The following is an 11,743-nucleotide window of genomic DNA, read 5'->3' as shown; positions in this document are numbered from 1 at the left end:
GCTGGGGGTGCTCAGGCTGGAGCAGAGGAGGCTCAGGGGTGCCCCCATTGCTCTCCACACCTTCCTGCAGGGAGGCTGCAGACAGGTGGGGTCGGTCTCTGGCAGAACCAGAGGACGCAGCCTCCAGCTATGGCAGGGAAGGGACAGGTTGGATAGCAGGAAGAAATTGTTCACCAAAAGAATAATAAAGCACTGGAATGCTCTTCCCAGGGAGGAGGGGGAATCACCATCTCTGGGTGTGTTTAAAAAAGCCTGGGCATGGCACTGGGTGCTATAGTCTGGGTGAGGTGTGAGGGCACAGGATGGGCTCGATGGTCTCAGAGGTCTCTTCCAGCCTCATCACTCTGGGATTCTGGGATTCTGGGATTCTGGGATTCTGGGATTCTGGGATTCTGGGGTTCTGGGGTTCTGGGATTCTCCAGCCCTGCTGCTCCCTGCAGTCCCAGAGCCGGCACCATCCCCGGCACGGGGGCAAGGAGCATCTCCAAGGAGATGGAGCAGTCACGGCTGAGATTCCACATTTCCCGTGGGAGAGACGGGGAAGGACGGGAGGTGGCGCTGCCGCGGGGCTGGCACGGCAGGGATGCCCAGGTGAGCCCTGGTGTGGCAGGGATGCCCAGGTGAGCCCTGGCGGGGCAGGGATACCCAGGTGAGCCCTGGTGTGGCAGGGATGCCCAGGTGAGCCCTGGCACGGCACGGATACCCAGGTGAGCCCTGGTGTAGCAGGGATGCCCAGGTGAGCCCTGGCGGGGCAGGGATGCCCAGGTGAGCCATGGTGTAGCAGGGATGCCCAGGTGAGCCCTGGCGGGGCAGGGATACCCAGGTGAGCCCTGGCACAGCAGAGATGCCCAGGTGAGCCCAGCCTCCCACCTCTGCCGTGCCCGGAGCGCCCGCAGCCCCCGGGCTCTCTGTTCCCTGCTCTCCCGAGGCAGCAGCGCATCCCGCCCGCAGGAATTTCCCTCCGGGCTCCGAGTGATCCACAGCCGGCAGCCCCGGGGAGCAGCCCTGCCCTGCCCGGCCGTGCTGGGAGCCCTTCCCGAGACATTCCCTGCTGGGAATCACCCCCTTGCTCCCCGATGCTGCTCCTGGCTGAGGACAGACATCACCCTCCTGTCCAGCGCCGCAGCAGCAGCGAGGGCAGCGCCACCCGCCCCGCATCCATCGGGAATCTGGGCTCGGGGGCCGCTGTGCCCCTCGCCCCGTGCCCACCGTGCCCGCACGGGGCAATTCCATGGCACAAGCCGCGATAAAGTGGAATGGGAATGGCTTAAAGAGAATTCCGGCGGCAGAGCCTACAGCGGTGCCCATCTGCGGCGTTATCCGCCGGGAACCAGAGAGGGAATGGAGAGGGAGGGGAGGCACAGAGCGAGAGCAGCTGCGGAGCAGGACTGGCCTGGGACTGGCCTGGGAATCACCGCTCCCATCATCCCTGTGCCCGCTCCTGCTCCGCTGCATCCCGCACCCATCCCGGATCCATCCTGGATCCCGCATCCATCCCACATCCCGCATCCATCCCGGATCCATCCTGCACCCATCCCGGATCCATCCTGGATCCCGCATCCATCCCGCATCCCGCATCCATCCCGGATCCATCCTGGATCCCGCATCCATCCCGCATCCCGCATCCATCCCGGATCCATCCTGGATCCCGCATCCATCCCGCATCCCGCACCCATCCCGGATCCATCCTGCACCCATCCTGGATCCATCTCAGATCTCACATCCTTCCTGGATCCTGCACCCATCCCGGATCTATCCCACACCTATCCCTCATCCATCCCAGATACATCCCGGATCCTACACCCACCCCGCACCCATCCCGCACTGATCCCGCGCCCATCCCGCACCCATCCCTGATCCCGCACCCATCCCATGTCCATCCCGACCCATCCCTCATCTATCCTGCATTCATCCCGCAGCCATCCCGGATCTCGCACCCATCCTCAATCCCGCACCCATCCCGGATGCATCCCACACCCATCCCAGATCCCGCACCCATCCCGGATACATCCCGGATCCTGCATTCCACATCCGTCCCGCACCCATCCCGGATCCCGCACCCATCCCGGATCCATCCCGCACCCATCCCGGATCCATCCCGCACCCATCCCGGATCCATCCCGCACCCATCCCACACCCATCCCAGATCCCGCACCCATCCCGGATCCATCCCACACCCATCCCGGACCCCTCTCGGTCCCGGCGGTGCCCCCGCAGCCCCTGGGGCAGCTCCGTGCGCTGTGCGGGGTTTTCCCGCAGCCCTGCCCCGAGCCGGGCACTCCGCTGCCCAAACCCGGGCTCAGTTGTTATTATTCAGCTCAATCTCATCGGCTTTCATCCCTCAGCAGTGACCTTACGAGAGCGCGTTAAGCCTACAGAAATAGCATTTGTAATTAATCTATTTCCATAAGATTAGCATGTCAAATGTCACAGGGATGCGTGTAAGATCCCTTCGGAGCCTCAAATCCTCTTGTCCGAATGGCTCTGAACCCGCGGCGGTGGCAGCGGGGGCGGGGGCTCCCCACGGACCCCTCCCCTGCCCGGAAACTTCGGCTCGGGCGGGGCTGCCCAAATCCCGGAGCTGCTCCGTCCCCGCTTCCCGCGGGGGCGAGGCCAAAACCTGCTGGGGTCACCCTGGGAGAGGGGACAGACCCTGCAGGGCCGAGTGAGGCTGCCTGAAGGATTCCCACCCCTCCTCTACTCCCATCTCCACATCCCATCTCCTCTGCCCCATGCCATGCCATGCCATGCCATCCCATCCCATCCCATCCCATCCCATGGATGCCATCCCATCCCATGGATGCCATCCCATCCCATCCCATGGATCCCATCCCATCCCATCCCATCCCATCCCATCCATCCATCCATCCATCCATCCATCATCCATCCATCCATCCATCCATCATCCATCCATCCATCATCCATCCATCCATCCATCCATCCATCCATCCATCCATCCATCATCCATCCATCCATCATCCATCCATCCATCCATCCATCCATCCATCCATCATCCATCCATCCATCCATCCATCCATCCATCCATCATCCATCCATCCATCCATCCATCCATCCATCCATCCATCCATCCCATCCCTCCCATCCCAGCTCCACTGCCTCAGGATGAGTTGATGCCGTCTCTGACCTCTCCCTGTTCCCCATCCCATCCTTTCTAAACCAGCAGCACAATAATGCCAGGGGGATCCAAGGGATTTGTTTTATCTTCCTCTGGCATGAAAACATCTTGTACCGAGTCCTTTCCTGTAAGGAAAATCCCTTTTTCCTTCCAGCACCAGACATTCTTAAGTTTAATTTTGTGTATTCTCATGGGGGTTGGTGGGAAACACCCCAGATCCCACCAGGGCTCTGCTGGGAATTCTCTGCTCATCCCAACATTTACATTTCAGCTCAGCCACAGCTGCTCTGGGCACCCTGTGCCAGCCCCTGCCCACCCTCCCAGCCAAGAATTCCCAATTCCCAATCTCCCACCCATCCCTGCCCTCTGGCACTGGCAGCCATTCCCTGGCTCCTGTCCCTCCATCCCTTGTCCCCAGTCCCTCTCCAGCTCTCCTGGAGCCCCTTCAGGCCCTGCCAGGGGCTCTGAGCTCTGCCTGGAGCCTTCTCCTCTCCAGGGGAACATTCCCAGCTCTCCCAGCCCTTGGAACAGCTCCATGGCCTCTCTGGAGGAGGTGATGGAAGTTTTCATTTGGACTTTTGTACTTTTGTGGTAAGAAGAAAAAGTTCCTATTTTCTAAGCACAATCTTCCTCTCAGAAACTCCCCCCTTTAATTGGGTTCTTTGTTGAGTGCAGCTCTTTTCTTTTGAGTAATTAAAAACTATGACCTTTACTAATTAAATTTAATAATTAAAAAGTAATTTTGAAAGCAGGTTCCTCAAATGGAGTTATTTATTTATTTTCTTTCTGCAGAATAAAACCATTTTTCTATCATCAAATCCTCACTGAGGCTGATTTGGGGGGGAAATGCTCCCCCACCATAAATCCCATGGAATTCCAGTGTGTCCCTGCCCCAGGGCTGTCCCAGGGTAAATCCCATAAAATTCCATATCCTTTCCATGTCCCAGGGCTGTCCTAGGGTGAATCCCATACAATCCCACATCCTGTCCATGACCCAGGGTAAATCCCATGCAATCCCACAGTGTGTCCCTGGCCCAGAACAGTCCCAGGGTGAATCCCATACAATCCTACATCCTGTCCATGACCCAGGGTAAATCCCATAAAATCCCACATCCTTTCCATGTCCTAGGGCTGTTCCAGGGTAAATCCCATGCAATCCCACATCCTGTCCATGTCCCAGGGTGAATCCCATACAATCCCACAGTGTGTCCCTGCCCCACAGGGCTGTCCCAGGGTGAATCCCATACAGTCCCATACAATCCCACAGTGTGTCCCTGCCCCACAGGGCTGTCCCAGGGTGAATCCCATACAATCCCATACAATCCCATACAATCCCATACAATCCCACAGTGTGTCCCTGCCCCACAGGGCTGTCCCAGGGTGAATCCCACACAATCCCATACAATCCCACATCCTGTCCATGTCACAGGGTGAATCCCATACAATCCCACAGTGTGTCCCTGCCCCACAGGGCTGTCCAAGAGCTGCTCTGGTGCCCTGCAGACCCCCCCAGCTCCCTGCCAGGGGTGTCCCCAAGCTGCAGGGGACACCGAGCTCAGTGCCACCTGCTCCCCTTGCTGTCATTCCCAGAGACCCCACAGCCCTGGGCACTGCCCTGGCACCCCCACAAACCTTGGAATTCTCCCTGCCACCATCCCCAGCCTCCCTGTCTGGGTTTGAAAAGCCAGGATTCTGCTAAGGTTGGCAGGAGCCTCCCCTGAAATGGAAAATGTAAATCCCCTACCTCCAGATTATTGTAATTTTTAAATTAAGGGGCTCTCAGGCAAAGATATGGGAATAGGAATAACAGTTCTTTATTAGGGAAATTAAAAACAGAAATGCAATAGTATTTCAATATTATTAAAAATTATAGACCAAATACATATTTATATTTATATTTATATTTATATTTATATTTATATTTATATTTATCTATAAAACCCCTGCCAGGGTCAGCCCATGCCCTGTCCCCTGTGTGTCAGGGGGTGGCACAGCCCCATCCCATGGGGGCTCAGCCCTCCTGCAGTGCCAGCTGTGGCTCTGCTGGAGCAGGGATCCTGCACAAGGGGGGAGTTTTCCTCTGCAGCTCCAGGGCTGCTGCAGATGGGCCTGGGCTCCCTCTGGCCATGCAGGGCAGCAGAAGCTGCTCCTCTGGCAATGCACTGGGCAAAGGCTGCTGGGCTGTGCCAAAGCTCAGATTGGATCCAGGTAGGAATGCTTGGCTCCTCCCCTGGGCAATGCAGCATCTCCCCATGGGATGATGGAATTGGATCAGCCCTGCAGGGACACTCAGTGGCCATGGACAGCAGAGATCTCCTGCAGGGAGGATTGGCTGTGGCAGAGATAAAGAAAAAACTACCCCAAGAACAGCAGAGAACTGTAGGAGCGTTGAGGGGTAGCACAGTCAGGATGGATGGAGAGCAGAGATCTCTGCAGCCAGGTCTGGAACTTGGGGTTCATTGCAAAGGGCCAAGTGCAGGGCCCTGCTGGAGCTGCCAGGCACAGCCCAGAGCAGGACTGAGAGAAGAGAGGGGGAGAGAGGATGAGAGGGAAAGAGGGTAAAAGGGTAAGAGGGTGAAGTTCCCATTCCAATACCATAAATCTTCTTCTGTGCTGAATATTCTAATTCTCACTCACCAATCCAGTACAAGATCCAAATCCTATAGCATTTACATACAGCCTGTAAGAATCATTACATTCCCATACTGTGCTACATTTCAAACCCTACAAACTCCTCTTCGGGCCCCTCTGCCAAGCTGCAGGGTCTGCTCTGACCCTTGGGCCTGTCTGCAAGCAGAGGGTGCTGTTCCATCAAAAGGGGATCACCTTCAGCTGGCCACACCATTGTTTTCCAGTTGTTCAGTAACTGAGGGATCTCAGAGCTTGCTTTCATTTCAATCTCACTTATAGTTTCCATATCCTCAAAATCTTTTGCCAGGCAATCATATTCATAAGGCTTTCCTGTTTCATCTTCCCCAGCAGATAACTGCCCCAGCTCTGGCAGGTGGTGACAGAATTCACAGCCCCATTTCCAACCTGAGACAGCCCCGAGCCTCCCAGGCTGTCACGGTGAGGCTGGCACAGAGCAGGCCCAGCGCTGGCTCCACGTGTCCCAAATTCCCCCGGTGTCACCACTCGTCTCCAGCATCTCCAGGCAGTATTAAAATGCTTTTCTCTCCCCCCATTTTTTTCCTCTCCTTCTCTTGCTGCTGCTGGAAATTCGGGATGACACAAGGCGATAAGCTCTGTCACTTTGAATTAAAAGCAGCCGGGCTGGGTTTATCTGCAGCAAAGGGAATACAGATAAAATGTGATATCCCTGGGAAGTGTTATAGATACATATTAAAATACTGGCTTTTTGCAAATATTCCAATGGATTCTCTGTGTATGTGTGCCCTGGTGTTGGGAAGGAGGAAAGTTTGACAAGAAAGTCTCACAGATGTGTGTGTGCTTGGCAGAAAGATTTTTGAATGTAGAGTCTGAAGAAGGAATAGAGATGGAAGCAAGTTTTGATATAGAAGAAAAGAATTGCTGAGCCAGCCTCACTGGATAACCAAGGAGGCAAAGGGTCTGTGAGTTAGAAGGGGTTTTATGGCTTAGAGCAAAGGATAAACCCACCCCAAACAAGAAGATGTTTTCACCAAGCAGGAAGAGAGCACAGGCAAAGAAGGCAGCAGAGATTGCAAGTGAAGGAAAAAATCCTGCCTGTGTTTGTTCCTAGCTGGGCACCAGCCTGAGCTGAATTGGTTGAATCTGAATCACCACAAACCCCCCGGGAAATGGAGGGGAAATTTATAAATTATTATCTCCAGCTCTCCAAATTAATCTGCACAAATAAGTAAAGCACTTTTTCATTTAGGATTTAAAATAAACAGGAGGGCAGAGAAAGCTCAGCACACACTTGGTGTGTGCACTGGCACAGCTCCAAGTGTTCCCCTGGAATTCCGGGGCCATGTGGGGAAGGAGCAGCAGCTCCAATGGAAGCAGAAGCCCTGGCAAGGGTGCCCAGAGCAGCTGTGGCTGCCCCTGGATCCCTGGCAGTGCCCAAGGCCAGGCTGGAGCAGCCTGGGACAGTGGGAGTAGTCCCTGGAATGAGATGGGATTTAAGGTCCCTTCCCACCCAAACCATCCCAGGATTCTGTGACTTTGGGAGATTCCCCTTTCTCCATGCAACCAGGAGAAGCAAACTCCAACCTATTCCCAACCTCTGGCTGCTCAAGAAAAGGCTCTCAGAGCCCAGGAGCCCCATCACTGACCCTCCCTCCTTCAGCCATGAGGATTCCCATGGCCTGGCAGGGAGGAGGAGGAGGAGATGAGCCACAGACACACCTGGGGGCTGGCAGAGCCAGTGGAGCTGGTCTGGAAACAGGGATCTGTGGAAGAGCTCCTGGTGCTCTCAGGGGCTCCCTGGGGCTGTGCCGAGGGCAGGAGCCCCATCCCAGCTGGGAGAGCCCCAGTTCCCAAAATGTGACCTGCAGAGAGCTGAGGGATGGGACAGGACAGGAGAAAACAGCCTCAGGCTGCAGCAGGGGAGTTTAGATTGGATATTGGGAAATTCCTTCCTGGAAAGGGCTGTGCAGCCCAGGGCAGTGCTGCAGTGCCCATCCCTGCAGGGATTCAGAGCCCTGTGGATGTGGCACTTGGGGACACGGTCAGAGTGGTCTGGGCAGGGCTGGGGAAAGGTTGGAGTCGATCTCAGAGGGATTTTCCAGCCTAAAGGATTCCATGATTCCATGGTGGGGTACCTGCCAGCCATGCCCAAGGACCCAGGGAAGAAATGCCCAAGCACAGCATGGCTTGGATTCATTGAACCCACAGCAGCAGGAATTTCCCCATGGAAAGGGGGCTCAGGCCTTGGCACTGCCCAGGGAGGGTTGCAGTGCCCATCCCTGCAGGTGTCCCAGGAATTCCTGGAGGTGGCACTGAGAGCTCTGGGCTGGGGACAGGGTGGGGATCACTCACAGCTTGGACTCCCTGGGCTGGGAGGGCTTTGCCAGCCCCAGGGATCCTGGGGTTCTGTGAGTGACCCTCGGGCAGGGGTTTGGGGGTGCAGGGGTCAGGGGGGCTGGAGCAGCCTGTGCCTGTCCCTGTGCAGTCCCACAGTGACATCCAGAGCCTGTGCCTGTGCCGTCCAACGGTGACATCCAGAGCCTGTGCCTGTGCCGTCCAACGGTGACATCCAGTGGGATCCATCAGTGCCATCCAGCCTGATCCCACAGTGACATCCATTGGGATCCAGCAGTGACATCCATCAGTGACACCCAGCACGGTCCCACAGTGACATCCATCAGTGGCACCCAGCACGGTCCCACAGTGACATCCATCAGTGACACCCAGCACGGTCCCACAGTGACATCCAGCAGTGACACCCAGCACGGTCCCACAGTGACATCCATCAGTGACACCCAGCACGGTCCCACAGTGACATCCAGCAGTGACACCCAGCACGGTCCCACAGTGACATCCATCAGTGGCACCCAGCACGGTCCCACAGTGACATCCATCAGTGACACCCAGCACGGTCCCACAGTGACATCCAGCGCCCGCCCGGCCCCGCTGCAGCCCCGCCGCCGCCGCCGCTCCGCCCCCAGCCGGCAATTCCAAGGAAAAAGCGGGTTTTCCTTTTCCTTTTCCTTTTCCTTTTCCTTTCCCTCTTCCTCTTCCTCTTCCTCTTCCTCTTCCTTTTTCTTTCCCTTTCCCTTTCCTTTCCCTTTTTTCCCTTTTCCCGGCACTGCGGCTCCCCGGGAGCGCCGCCGGCTCCGCTCCTCCCGAGCTCCCGGCACTGACGCGGACAAGGCGTGGACGGGCGGCTCGGAGGAGCCTCAGCCTAGCCCGGTCCTGCGGGGCCGGGACACCGATACCGCCCGGTTCATCCCCGGTACCACCCGGATCATCCTCGGTACCGCCCGGTTCACCCCCGGTACCACCCGGATCATCCCCGGTACCACCCGGATCATCCCCGGTACCGCCCGGTTCACCCCCGGTACCACCCGGATCATCCTCGGTACCGCCCGGTTCACCCCCGGTACCACCCGGTTCATCCCCGGTACCGGCACCGCCCGCATCCCTCCCGTACGGCCCGGGCCCGACTCCCGGCCCTGCCCGTCTTCTTCCCTGGGGACGGAGGGGCTGAAATCCCATCTCTGTTGGGAAAGGCCGGGAGAGCTGGGAATGTTCCCCTGGAGAGGAGAAGGCTCCAGGCAGAGCTCAGAGCCCCTGGCAGGGCCTGAAGGGGCTCCAGGAGAGCTGGAGAGGGACTGGGGACAAGGGATGGAGGGACAGGAGCCAGGGAATGGCTCCCAGTGCCAGAGGGCAGGGATGGGTGGGAGATTGGGAATTGGGAATTCCTGGCTGGGCTGGAATTGCCAGAGCAGCTGTGGCTGCCCCTGGATCCCTGGCAGTGCCCAAGGCCAGGCTGGACACTGGGGCACCCTGGGACAGTGGGAGGTTCCCTCTGAGGTCCTCCTGGAACTTTCTCTTCTCCAAGCTGAGCAATCCCAATTCCCCCAGCCTTTCCATGGACATATCCCATTTCCCAGAGCAATAATAAGAGTTACAATCCCAGTGCTCTGATCCTGTGTGTGCTGGAGCTTGTCCACGTGCATTAACAATAAATTAAAGCAGTGTGGGGGTAAAAACCAGGATTTGATCCTGAACAACCTGGAAAAGTGGGGGAGCAGGGGAAGCAGCCATGGAACGAGGACATTCCACGAGAATGGGAGCAGCTCCAGAGGCTCCAGCACTGAGCACCAGACAAACCAGGATTTCCCAGGTTTATTTCATTAAACAGCTTGGAATCCAATGGAATCATCACAACGATGCCTGGAGAGCACAAGAACAACACCCTGGGAGCTGCCAGAGAATCCCCACACAGCTCAGCTCTCATCCTGGGGAACTCAAAGGCCATTTCTGTAGACAAAACAAAACCAGGATGTTGCTGCTAAAAAAAAAAAGATAAATATTTACAGGTAAAACCAAAAATCTACAGGGATCAGTTTTTACCCCCAACCAAAGCACTCTGGCAAAGCCCAAGTACAAAATTCCCTGTATAATTATTAAATCCTGCTAAAAATCTGAGTTTTCCTTGGGTTTAAAACACAGCATTCCACATAAGGCAAAAAAAAAAGGGGGGAAAAAAGAAGAAAAAATAGGAATTATCATGCAGTTCTTTGTGTTTCAGGTCAATGGAAAGAATTGAAGGCAATTTGGGATGTTTTGCATTGTTTCCTCCAGTGAATTTATGGATGGGAAGTTCAGTGAAGCAATGTTATCTCCCAGAAACAATATTTGTAACATGGACAATAATTCCATCAGTTTCTGGAAGGAGAGCATTGCTAGGAGGAGCTTGTAGATTATTATCTTTTAAAAAGCAGAAATTCTGAGCTGTAAGGACACAAATAAACTCATTTAACCTGTTGTAAAGTGCAATTTGAGAGATAAGGAACTGGAACTGGATGAAAACTGGGAATTGTCACATCTTAGCTGCAGGTCCTTGGTTTTGCAGCTCCCAGCCAGGCATTGCCATGGGATTGCTGAGTTTCCACTCAGCTTTGCCCTGATTGCTGTGTCCCTCTGCCCAGGCACTGAAGGGCCAGGACAGGAATGGGGATGGGGTGAATTTAAGGGACACAGTCCCTGGAGCTGATCCATCCCCAGGTAAGGAGTTCAGCAATAACAGCAGGAAAATTCTTCAGGCATTTCTGATCCATCTCCAGGTAAGGAGTTCAGCAATAACAGCAGGAAAATTCTTCAGGCATTTCTGATCCATCCCCAGGTAAGGAGTTCAGCAATGACAGCAGGAAAAACCTTCAGGCATTTCTCCTGCAGAATTAAAAACAGTTTCCCACTGCCTGGAGAAAGGGAATGAAACATTTTACAATTTTCAGTGCTTTGACTTCTAAAAATGCAAGATGTTGATATAAATAATCACCATGATGTGGATTTTTTGTTGTTGTTGTTGTTCTGATTTATGAGGTTTTTTAATAATGTTTGTGTTGTTTATGGATTTTTTTTTTGTTCTGATCCATCCCTGGCAGTGCCCAAGGCCAGGCTGAACATTGGGGCATCCTGGGACAGTGGGAGGTGTCCCTGCCATGGCAAGGCTGGCACTGGGTGGGTTTTAGGTCTCTTCCAACCCAAACCATCCTGGGATTTCACGATTCCCTCTCCTCCCACACACAAACATGCAAATTCAGCCTTGGAGCCCCTCCTGTCCTGCCAAGAGATGCCCTGGAATAATGAAATCAGCTTTTATTGCTGTCACTGGAATCCCTGTGGGCCAAATTAACAATTCCAGCGGTTTCAATGCAGTTTCTCTTTTATTTACATTTGAAGTCTTGCTCAGTTCCACCAAATCTGAAGGAGACCTGCAGGATTTTATGGTCTGTGCAATCACCTGGGACATCTAAGTGATGTTTTATGGTGACAATGCCCTCCTGGACTGGTGAAATCCCAGTGATTGGAATGGAGGAACTGGAGGAGCCTGGCTGCAACCAGCTCTGCAGGAGTTTAGGATAAATCCAGAGCACTCAACCCTCCCCATTTAGCAAAATCATAAAGAAATGGCTTTTAAAGCAGCTATTTCAAATATTATTGCACCTTTCAAAA

This window comes from Agelaius phoeniceus, chromosome 6 (assembly GCF_051311805.1).
Source record: "Agelaius phoeniceus isolate bAgePho1 chromosome 6, bAgePho1.hap1, whole genome shotgun sequence".
Taxonomy (NCBI): domain Eukaryota; kingdom Metazoa; phylum Chordata; class Aves; order Passeriformes; family Icteridae; genus Agelaius; species Agelaius phoeniceus.
Note: the sequence above shows the minus strand (reverse complement) of the source record.